The sequence below is a fragment of the Rhinolophus sinicus genome, linkage group LG05, assembly GCF_036562045.2.
Source record: "Rhinolophus sinicus isolate RSC01 linkage group LG05, ASM3656204v1, whole genome shotgun sequence".
Taxonomy (NCBI): domain Eukaryota; kingdom Metazoa; phylum Chordata; class Mammalia; order Chiroptera; family Rhinolophidae; genus Rhinolophus; species Rhinolophus sinicus.
Window position 1 is genome coordinate 134,191,251 of NC_133755.1, and position 13,461 is coordinate 134,204,711.

Sequence of the window (13,461 nt, forward strand, 5' to 3'; positions counted from 1 at the left end):
TACTAAGAATCCAACATTATTAAACTTAATAAGTTTAATATTAAGTTTAATATTAATATTCTTCATAATAAGAATCCAATATAATTGAATTTAAAGCCAGTTTGGACATCTATTTTACTTATCTTTTATTATTCACACAAAATTATTTCTTCAAAACAATTTTTCATCATTCATTAATTTTCATCACTTTTTCTTTGCTCATTTTTACATGTCTCTAATTTTCAATTTGAACTCTGATGTACATTCTTTATTATTTATGTAAAAAATATAAATGCTTATTTTCTTTTTTATTAGTTTCAGGTGTACAAAACAACATAGTGATTAGACATTTACACCCCTCACAAAGTGATAATCTCAACAAGTGTATTCTCAATCTGACACTGTACATAGCTATTAAAATATCATTGACTATATTCCCAATGCTGTACTTTACATCCTGTGACTGTATATTTTTAAATTACAGTTGACATTTAATATTATAAAATGCTTATTTTCTAATAATAAAAATGACTAATAGTATGGATATAAGTATAACTTTGTTGAAATCTGATTTTCTATATCTACAGTTCTTACTTTCATTCTCTGCAAAATAATTGACTGCACTGCCCATTGACATAATATCTTTATATATAATACACACACACACACACACACACACATATATATATATATATATATATATATATATATATATATTAGCATTCATTCTCAATATTAAAACATGTGGCATTACTAATATGGCCTTTAAATGTACATCATCTTCACTTAACTAATCTGTCACATTTTATTAGAATCTGCTTTCAAAAATTATGTTTTGTTCCTAACAGGAAACACAATATTTATTTTACTATCATAAGAGAAGCCAGTTTTAGTAGGCTGAAAAATGGATCTGAAAAGCTATGTCCATCTCCTGGAACCTGTGTATTTTACTTTATTGGAGAAGAGTATTGAAAGAGGTAATTCAGTTAAAGATCATGTGATGGGAAGAAAATCCTCGATTATCTAGTGGTCCCTAATTCAGCAGCTGTGTCCTATAAGAAACATAGTGAAGAGATACAGAAAGGAGAGGAGGAGGCAATATGACCACAAAATAAGAAATTGGAGTGATGAAACTACAAGCCAAGGAATGCTGAAGTTGGAAGAGGTGAAAGAATAGAATCCTGGTCTTGGAGGTTACTGTGGCCCTGCCAATACCTTGATTTCACTTCAGTTTCCAGAGCTGTGAGAAAATAAACATCCGTTGCTCTCAGCCACACAGTTTGAAGTAATTTGTTACAGCAGTAATAGGAAACTAATACAATGATATTTAACAGGTGCTTTTTTCAAATTTATTTATAAATAATATAAATAATAAATAAGAACTTTAAAGATATCTCCTTTTAAATAAATAGGTTATAATAAAGTTTTCCTTAATAAATCAGAAATAATTGCATGTGTTTTATATTACCAAGAAACTGAAGTTAGGTGGTAGTCAAATCTACGTGTTTTGTAATGACTAAACACTGGATAAATCATTAAAATAAAATAAATTAAATCAAATTGAACTTCCTTAAACATCTAAGATTTTATTTTTTATACAAAATACTGTATTTCTCAGAAATATTTAAGCAAGTAATAGTGAGATTGCCTTTGGAATTTCTAGAATAAGAAAACTTAATATAAATGTCATATAATGAGATCCTCATTGATACTGAAGCATTTTCATATCCTCTTACCCTCTTACATGTTGCAAGTATTAATACAGGCTTCCTTTTCTGCTTTCAACCCCACTACTACATCAACTTGTCACCTAAATAACTGTAATTAAGCATTCTCTCTAGTTGCTGATTACAGTTCGCTGATGAACATTCCCACTGGATTTAACAGCCTCCTTCATAACATCTACAGTAATCATCACATATTATAATGTCCTTTTTGCTGAAGATTTCTTAAATAACCTAAAATTTAAATTGAACAAGACTTTGATTACTGCAATCTAAAGTTCAATAAGTGCTTAATCAGAAAGGTGTAAGTATCATATCACTGGCATCTACTAAGCAATAGAATAATTTATATCCAGGGAACTAAATACTTAAATTCTTTGGTCATTGACTCATGTCACTTTAAAATTAACATCAGAATACAATGCAGAAAACTGTTTCCTAGAAAGCAGCAGGCTAACAAGAGGTAATATTTTTTTAACTGAGCATTCACAAATGATCCAGTTTGGAGGACTTTAAGATGAATACAGTTAATGTTTACAACACTAAAATTTGAATCAACTAAAAGTTGAATAAACACATATTAAAGGTATTGTTTAATTGTGTCCTTATTATTCATAGATACAAAAGGAAAATGGCATAATATTTCAAGTCCAGATTTCCAAAATATGAATATTTTATTATGACTGTCCTCAGCCTGGTTAGAGGAGCTGTTCCATGAACTCTATGATTTATCAGGTTGTTAAAATCACACACACACACACACACACACACACACACACACACCACTATAAAACGCATATGCAACTCTGTCACTTGGGATCCAGGGTATAGAGAGATAGATAGCATGACCCTAGTCTGAAACATCAGTTCTTATGATTCACACACTTCAGTATTTAGAAAAATGCATTTTCCACATCTCTTTTGACCTACAAAACTGAAACAAGAGACAGTTGAGTTCTAATGCTGTAATGGTTTGTGGTTTTCCATTGCCGAGAGAAAGACTAGACATTTATCTGTAGGATGAGAACAAGAAATTTAATTAAATAAATGCATACTAATATTTGAATTACGCATGCCATTAATTTATTTACTCAATCCATATTTCTGACCCATCGTTTCTTTGAGCTACTTCATGAGAAGAACATAATTCAACTATCAAGTAAGCATTTAGAGTAGATGACTGGATCAATTTTCAGTTTCTGTAAATATAAAATGTCATATATATTTTGAGTATTAAATGAAATTCACTACTCTTTATTACAAAAATAATTATATTGTAACTTATGATATAAAGAGTCATGTATCTATTGGCTCTTTACATCATTAACAAAACAGATGACTTGTCCTTAACTAGTAGGCCTGGAAAATTATTATTTGAAATATTCATATGTATATTGGTATTTGGGAGAGTTTGAGGGGAATATGAATATAACATTGGAAACATTAGGCAATAGAACAGATGTTTGTATCTATAGCAAGAAGAAACAATTAGGTAATCTGTGACACTATTATAATGTGAATAGCATTTATTTATTAACTTGAGCAAATCCATATGTCTTGACCTTAACAGGAGTTAGACAAAATGCTGACACATTTTGGCCTATGAAACAAACAATACTTCATTGTGAATAATCTAGCACATTTCCATTTTTCACTTTTATTTGAATGTAATGGTTACATTTTAAAACTACCATCTGAAAATGATAATGCAAATATCCTTTTTACTGTACATTTATATCTAATTCATATATTACATATACTTTTGTTATTCATTATTTTGGTTATTATTTTTCAAGTACAAGAAATATGATTTTTAAATGAAATCCTATGTACCATACAATACTTGTTTCTAACACAATATTTTCTTTTCATAAAACCTGATCCATGAAAATCTACCCCAACCCAAGTCAATATTCAGAAGTCTTACACTATTTCTTATTTACTTCAGTTTCCATGCAAATGTTTAGCAACACCTTTGACCCAAAATTATTCTATCATTTGAATTTATTTAAGATTTATTTTTATAAGAATAATTATCTATCTATCGCTCTATCTATCATTGATCTATCTAGTTAATTAGAAAACTATAACATGGAAAATTATGAATAATGAAAAGTAAATTCTTGCCGCCCATGACACAGAGTCTCTTCCCAAAGGTAATCAATATCTATACTCTTCTAAAATTATACATATACAATTCAAATACTTCATATCGTATATTTATTTGTATATAGAAGTGAACATATTAAATACATCATTATACATCTGGCTCTTACTGATATTGTCTTAATATTTTTTCTGCCAATCAAAAATATTAGAATGAACACCTCAAGACATAAAACAGTGTAATTTTTCAAGTACATACAAATGGTATATTTCTAGCAATTAAAGTTCTGTATTAAAGAACATATATAATATTATTTTTTAATTATATAAGTTTCAAGTGTACATTATAATTTGACATCTGTATACATACAAAGTGAGCACCCCCAAAAACTAGTCACTATCTATCACCATACAATTGACACCCTTCACTTATTTCACCAACCCCAAAACCTCCTTCCCCTCCAGCAACATGTTCTCTGCTATTTTTGTTTTATTTTGTGTGTTCATTAGTTTTGTTTTAAGATTCCACATACAATAATACAATAATGCTATATTTGTCTTTCTCCTTCTGAGTTATTTCACTTAGCATTATATCCTCAGGTCCTCCCATGTTGTCACAATGGCAAGATTTAATTCATTTTATGGCAGAGTGGTATTCCATTGTGTGTGTGTGTGTGTGTGTGTGTGTGTGTGTGTGTGTATACACACCACATCTTTATCCATTTATTCATCAATGGACAGTTTGTTTCCATATCCTGGCTATTGTAAATAATGCTGCAATGAATAGGTGTGCATATATTTTTTGAATTAGTGTTTTTATATTCTGTGGGCAAATACCCAGAAGTAGAATAGCTAGATTATAAAGGGTAGTACTCTCCTTAAATTTCTGAGAAATCTCCACACTATTTTCCATAGTGGCTGTACAAATTTACATTCCCACCAGCAGTGTATGAGGGTTCCTTTTTCTCTACAGCCTCTCCAACATTTGTTATTCTGTTTCTTGTTGACATTATTAGCCATCCTAACAGGTATAAGTTGGTCTCTCATTGTGGTTTTGATTTTCATTTCCCTAATAGCTAGATAAGTTGAGCATCTTTTCATATATCTGTTGGCCATTTGTATGTTTTCTTGGGAGAAGTATCTGTTCAGGTCTTCTGCCTGTTTTTTAATTGGATTGATTGTTGTTTTTGTTGTTGTTGTTGCTGAGTTGTATTAGTTCTAGTCCCATTTATTTATTTTTGCTTTAATTTCCTTTGCCTTGGAGTTATATCCACAAAAACATCCCTAAGTTGATATTAAGGAGCTCAATTCCTGTCTTTTCAACAAGGTATTTTATGGTTTCAGATCTCATATTCAAGTCTCTAGTCCATTTGAGTTAATTTGGTGCAAGAGCTTGGTCTAGTTTCATTCTTTTGCATGTGGCTGTCCAATTTTTCCAACATTTATTGAAAAGATTGTACTTCCCCCATTATATATTATTGGCTCCTTTGTCATAAGTTAATTGTCCATATATATGTAGGTTTATATGTTTAATTTGATTGAGAGATATTATTAAATTTCCCTTCATAAAAAAACTATATCAATTTAGGTTTTCATCAATAAAATGTATTGGATTTAAATGACCTTTCAAGTAATAGAAATCCATTATCATCCATCTTATTCAGGTTAAAATTTCCTTGCATTAATTAAAAATAGTTGAATCCTTTGATTTCCTTTAACATTTCCATGATCTTCTAAAATGATGAATCCTAGAATTAAATATTCAATTTTGGATGCATCTTATCTAGGGAGAGCTTAGAAGTAGGTTCATGGTAGTTTACCCAAAAAGAAAATAAACTTTTAGTTTGAAATAATTTTTATAAAGTATGCAGTACAAAGTCTCTTCTTCACATACTTTAAAATTTTGATATTTCCTTCAACTTAAAGTAATGTGTTATTCCTAAAATTTATATTGACCTTTAAGACCCAGAGAGCACAGAGGTTTATCTTTTGCAGGTTTGCCCATATGACTGAATGTGGGGTTGTAAGGGATTCTGTTCATTTCAGCCCTTTAATTTCCCATAATACAACAGAAAAGAGCAGTGGCAGAAGAAATCAATCCCAACTTATCCCTTGTCGAATATCAGCAAACACAATGTCACAAAACCAATGTGAAGAAATGGAGTATAGATTTTCTGCTGACATTTGTAAAGTGTTTGTGTCAAAGTATTTTTCTAATACAGAAAAGGTTAGAGCTTAACAAATTAAAGCACATGTTTCTTTTAAACTCTTATGTTGGTCATTTAAATTAATTTTAATAGCTTTTATTCTTATAAAAATATTTAACCCAATGTGATCAGATGCAATTCTTCCATTATTCATTTTTTACACATACACATCTTTAAAATAAGCATATGGAAAATTTGTAACTGATTAAAACTTGGAAATTTTGAGCAACAAAAGAAATAAAAGTGAAGGACTGTACATCATTAACTAAAAAGAGGAATTTAGGAATCCATACTGACTCCCCCCACCACACACACACACACACACACACAAAGGCAGAAGGAAAGAAACAAAGATTCTGCATGCCAGTAGCATGTCAACTAATAAAACAGAGTAATCATTAAATAATTAAATTAAAAATCGAACCTCCTTCAGACAACCATCACAGTACTAATTGATTCAGGCAAGAATCAAAATAAATTCTAAAATTATTTGGTATATATTTTGTGATCTCAAACTATCACCTAATAAAAATATTTATAATGAACTTTAAGGTATGAATAACTTACAGACAAAACACTAACGAAGAGATCAAAACTAATATCATGAGTTATGTGTCACAGGTCATTGAGTGCCTCTTGATACATTCCATGACAGAGAATCAGGCTGCATCACTTCTGTGCTATTATTGCCCCAAATCCTTAATCTGAGTTTAATCCTATGAGGAATATTCTACCAAGTAACCAGCCTATAATCCTTCAAAGTATCCAGGTCAAATGAAAGAAAAAAATAAAGGAAAGAGTAAAGAATATTTCCAGAGAGAAGGGAACTAAAGAGGCATGAAACTTAAATTTAACATGTTATCTTGGATTTAATCTTGCACCAAAAGTGAATGAGGTCTCTAAAGGTAGCCGTATTTTATCAATGCTAATTCCTGATTTTGATAGGTAAAAGGATGGACAATTAAGTTCTCGAACTCATCCTAGAAAAAGTGCTACATACTTCATTTCTGAATATCACTATGGTCACCTTTGAAGTACTCCCCTTGGGAAGCTATGCACTGATGCCAGCACATAGTCCACCCTTCAAAACAATTTTAGAACTCTATTTCTGGAATGGCCATCAGAGCTGTGGGCATTTTACCCTTGATGTCCTGAAGGTCATCAAAATGTCTTCTATTCAATATTTCCTTTACCTTTGGGTAAGAAAGAATCCATTTTGGGACCAGATCAGGTGAGTAGAGAGGGTGTTCCAATACAGTTATTGGTTTACTGGCTAAAAACTTCCTCACAGACAGTGCCATGTGAGCTGGTACATTGTCATGATGCAAGAGCCATGAACTGTTGGTGAAATGCTCATGTCATTTTCGTCTAATTTTTTCACACAGCCTTTTCAGCACTTGCAAATAGTAAACTTGGTTAACTGTTTATCTAGCTGGTACAAATTCATAATGAATGATACCTCTGATATCAAAAAATGTTAGCAACAGGGTTGCAACAAGTTCGAGAACTTCATTGTCAGACCTCATATACTTTGGTTATGTAAGGAGTTCCTTGTTTTTAGGAACTAAACAGGGAAATATTTAAAGGGTTGTCATGAACTGTGTCTGATTTTTTAAATACTTCAGAAAAATATTGAGATGCATAAAGAGAAAATGAGAGTGAGAGAGAGAGGGAGAGAAAGAGAGTTTGAGAGATAGCAACTTGGTAAAATATTGACAGAAAGTCTGCATGAAATAGTAACAACATGAATGGGTCTTGAGATTATTATGCTAAGTGAAATAAGCCATTCATTTCACTGATATGTGGTATATAAAGCTGAAAACAACAAAGGAATAAGACAAACAAATGAAGAAACAAAAACTCATAGACACAGACAATAGTTTAGTTGTTACCAGAGGGTAAGGGGGGAAAGGGATGGTAGAAGATGCTAAAGGGGATCAAATATATGGTGATGGAAGGAGAACTGACTCTGGGTGATGAACACACAGTGTAATATATAGATGATGTAATACAGAATTGTACACCTGAAACCTATATAACTTTACTAACAATTGTCACCCCAATAGACTTTAATTAAAAAAGAAAAGGAAGTCTGTGTGAAGGGTATATAGAAATTTTATGTTCTTTCTTGCAAATTTTCTATAAGTATAACATAATTTCCAAAGTCAAAGAGTGACAAGGAGCAATGAAATCACGTGGGGAATTTTCATATCCCACCACAGAACTCCTGAATCAGAACATGCATTTTAAATTAGATCTTCAAGTAACTTTTATACAAATTAGTATTTGAAAAACACTGCTCCAAACATGACTTAGTTGGGGAAATAAGGCACAAATTCAATTATAATTGTAAGTCATAAATTTGATAATGATGTTGTGGGTACATTTAAAAACAAGCTTATACTTAAGAAATATTTACTGGAAAATTTACCAGTAAAACACTATGGTGTCTGAAATTTGCTTTGAAATATTGAGAAGTGCAGATGAAGCTGATGAGGGTATAGGTTAAATAAGATTCAGCCCATGGTAGTAACTGCTGTTGAAGGACAATGAGCATCTTGAGCTAACTATGGTATTGCTTCATTTTTTTTCCACAATAAAAAAGTACAAAAGTACATACCAAAAAAAAAGTCTTGATAATAAAGAACATTAGGAAAGAACAAGAGGAAATGATTAAGTTGCATAGGAGAGGATTTAAAAACAATGTCTAGATAAGACAAATTCATTCCTATTTAACTTTGTTCATATGATTTACTTCCCTATATTTCACATTGTCTTATTAAAAAAAAAAAAATTAAAGGCATTACCACAATCAGGAAAATAGGTTCTTGCAATAAGCAAGACCGAACAACAGACTTAACAAAAAAATTAATACTGCTTCATTTTAAGTAATAAATTGTTATATAACAAATGCTTTCAATCTGTTTCATTAGTAAAATGACACCAAGTACTATTATAGGCAGAGAGAAAAATGTTACAGGCAAGTGTATGGACGGTACATTTCGAAGGTAATTTCACTAAGTCAGGTGAAAGATAATAAGGGCTTGAAAGCATATCACTTCCGAAAATTTTAAGACTATTGTGTATTTTTCTTTCGGGTAATTACATACACAAAAAAATATACTTCTGGCATCCAACTATTATTAAATTTGCCTAGTCTTTTCACAATCTAAATTCTCATATGCAAATAAAGAGTCAATAATAACAATAAAATATTTATTTAAGTTTAGAGAAATCATTGACATGAGAGAAGTCAATTTGCAAATTCTAAAATGATATGTAAATTAAACAAAACATGATTCTGTCATCATTTTCCATACTTGATTCATATATTTTGCAGCCTTTTGAAATGATTTATTTAATTACGAATCTCAGTAAAATGTTTTCTGGAAGCTATAAGTAAAAAGTAAAATATATGTCAGGAATTTATTATCTATGCTTACTTTATAATATATAAAACTATATTAATGTATGTAGTACTGTCTGTTATAAAAAATGACCAAATTATCAATGGCTTAAGGAAACTAGTAATTTATTCCTGTATCATGTAACACTCCAAACAAAAAGCCAAAGCTGATATGGTGGTTACAGTATTGGAAGCCCAAACTTCTGTTATCTCTTGCTCTGATATTCTATAAACATAGATTCCATCTCATAATCTAAGATGATCACCTTCTCTCACTTCAATATTCTTCCCAGCAGAAAGTGGGAAAAATGCAAAACACAATTATTCTCTGTAAGAACAATACTCAAAAGTGCATACATCGCTTTTGCTTTACATTGTTGATTAAAAATTATTCATAGACCACATCTAGCTACAAGAAAAGTTAGAAAACACAATCTTTATTTTGGATTATCATAGCTAAAATTTAGGCATCTATTACCAAACAAAGAAGTAGAGAATTTATTACTTTAATTGAAGAATTTTATGCGAGTTTTAAAATATGCATACTAAAGATTTCATTTATAAAATTGGAGGCAACTATTTGGGAGTTCAGCTATATGAAAATAGAAACACAAGATTTAAAATATGTAGGGGAATTTTCTAAATATATAACTATATTTTCTTCATTTAATGGATGAAAAAGTATGACTGGAGTGCTATACAGAGTGTTCAGAGGAATAGGAACATTCATGGAAGAGCTAAGACTAAAAAAAGAATTTCTTAGTTTCTAGTTTAGTTTGTTTTCCAATAAGCCAATTTGTATACAAATTACTAGTTAAGAATTATAGTTGCTTCCAGTTTTTTCATATGTGCATGTCTAACAAAATTTTGAAACTAATATTGCTAAAACACATTTGAAGATTTTCAGAAATAAAGCTTCACATGAGGTATATTCTTATAGTAAATAAGTTTGGTTGGATGAACAAATGACTAATAAAGAAACAATTGCTCATTTTGCATTACGTCCTTCTCAGGTACTATCCTACACACATTATATTCATGGAATTTAAATTTTCTATTTAGGCGTCTCCCAGGGGATTTACATGTAGAACCAAATATTCTAAAGACTAGAGAAGATATCATATATAATATAATATTTTTATATTATTCAGGGGAAAATAGTAGATATTATTTATTGGCTCCATTTACTAGGAAGACATAATGTATTTGTTATGACCAGTTAATATTCTACTAGTGATGTATAAAGCAGGGTAATATCATGAACAAGAAAAGCTAAGGAAATTCTGTTCATCATGAAACAGCTAAAAATGGCTGAATAAAAATACAGTAAAAATACAAAAGCTCTCTTTATATGTATTAGTTAGCTGACAAGAATACGGGAGCAAAATAAAAATAAAAGCAGCAAACTGAGGGTGAAGCAAGCATGGAATTGATAGTATCTGTGGACATTTTATAATCCTTAGCTACTGTATTTGGACTTGTACCGGGCAGAGGAGAAAAAAAAATAAGTCCATGCGATTTTCAAAATTCTTAAAGATGGAATTCCAAATGCCATCACACTTCTTGTAAGTAAAGTAGTCCCCCTTATTAGAAAGGAATGCATTCCAAGACCCCCAGTGGATGCCTGAAACCACAGATAGTACCAAACTATATATATATATATATATATATATATATATATATATATATGCTGTTTCTTCCTATACATTATAGCTATGACAAAGTTTAATTGATAAAATTTATAAATTAGGCACAGTAAGAGATTATAAATAATAACAGAAAAATTATAACAATACACTGTTATAAAAGTTATGTGAATGAGGTCTCTCTCTCTCTCTTTCTCTCTCTCTCTCTCTCTCTCTCTCAAAATAGTGTACTGTATTCACCTTTTCACTTAAGGAAGCACTTTATGGCTTCTCTTTGCCATATATGAATTACCAGCATCATTTGCGTTGTGCGTTGAGGCAATTATAAAGTAAAATAAGGGCTATTTGAACACAAGCACTGTGATATCAAGACACTCAAACTGATAATGGAGATGGCTACCAAGTAACTAATGGGTAGGTAATGCATACAGCCTAGATACACTGGACAAAGTTATGATTCACATCTGGCTGGGAAGGAGAGGGACAGCGTGCGATTTCATCAGGCTACTCAGAATAGAGCACAATTTAAAACTTGTTAATTCTTTATTTCAGGAATTTTTCCATTCAATATTTCAATCTTCAGTTAAAGCAAGCAACTGAAACTGCAGAAAGCAAACCCACGGATAAAGGGAGACTATTAGATACAGAGAGATAATTGGGCTGTGCTAAAAGGAGCAACAAAAAAAATCTTGTCTCTCCAAACTTGACATCAAGTAATAGGGAGAAAACAGCAGCGACAACAATCTCCCCCGAAATTTGTAATCACAAGCTACTCAACATACAGTTTTAAGATAGAGTCACATTCCCACTGTGTTCTCAAAAATTCAAAGAGAATTGATTTTGATGTGATCCTGTATTCATTGTGCTCAAGTCAGCTGAATGAGAGCAATTTCAAACCAGATTTCTAATAATTACTACAAACAAACTGCAAAAAAGATGAGATTAGAATTAAAGATTTCAAAACATAAATATAGCAAAAAAACAACAAAAAAAAACAAAAACAAACAAAAATCAAACAACTAGAAACCAGGAGTGTGCACCAACAAACAAACTGAAGGATATACACAGATACTAAAGAAATTGGCTTTATAGGACACAGAATACAGGCTCAACATTTTGATTCAATTAATAAAAGTGAGGCTTGAAAAAAATTTTTTGAAAAATAAGAAACTTTAAAATTGAATAAGATTACTTTACAAATAACCAAGAAGAACTTCCATAAATAGAATCATAATAATTACAGATTCAATGGAAGGCCTCTAGGGTATTTTAAAATGAAGTCAGATGCCTAGCTATGAATCTCTCCATACTTCCTTTAAAAAAAACTTTTTAAAGGAAAAAGTCCATACCTACAATATAACTAAAATAGAGAACTGGAAGCTACATTTTGTATATAAGTTGGGAAATAACACTCAAAATGAGTGGAAACAGTGTCTGAGCCCACTTTGCAGTGAGGAATTCTGTTGGAACTAGTTGAATAACCTGTGAGTGTGAAGGAATTAATTGGTAAGAGATCCCAGAAAATATCAATTATCATTTAAAACCAGGAGAATACCCAACTCTGAGTGTTAACAACTGAGAGTGTGTTTGATAACTGAATGGGTCAAAGCACCATGAATTAGGGTGTTAATAAAAAAGGGGGTAGAAAGTATACAGAACCAGAGGTACCAGTCTTAACAAGGCACCATTTCTAAGATAGAGAGATTACCTTGTAAAGAAGAGTTGTCCCTTGCAGCTAGTAAATGATGGTGAAAAGAAAAATGTAACTAATGATAAGACCATTACTGAAATATAGAGCAACCCCAAAGCAAAAGAAGCCAGACCAAATATAGTATCATTACTTTGAGAAAGTAGGAAAGCCATCCAAACCCCTGGTTCTCTCTGTTAGTAATGCACATAGTTATTTTAGGAAAAGCCAACACAGTTAAAATAAAAAAGAATGATTTACCTAAAATCTGCTAAATCTACAAAAGATATGTGAGAGAAATTAAAAGAAAAAAATGACAAAACTTTTCAGTAGACATAAGTATGCAGGAAAGATCTATGTTAGAAACAAAAGAAAGCTTTAAGACAACTTTGCAATTAAATTGAATTGTGCAACTTAAAAAGCATTGCAGGTTTCAAAGAACACCAAGAATAAAAATTCTGAGAAAAAAAGAGGGAATAACAAGAATAGATAAAAAGGGAACTGATGGAACTAAGAAAGAAATTGAAGAAAAATACAAAAATGATCTCAAAAATGATGACGAGGTTACCATACACTCAGAGACAATAAATAAAACAAACGTGTTTTAAATTATGGAAAGAAATACAGAGAATAAAGTGATAAAGGCAAGAAATGGAAACAGGAATTAAAAAAAAAGATATGAAAGATCATAACAATAGTTAAATAA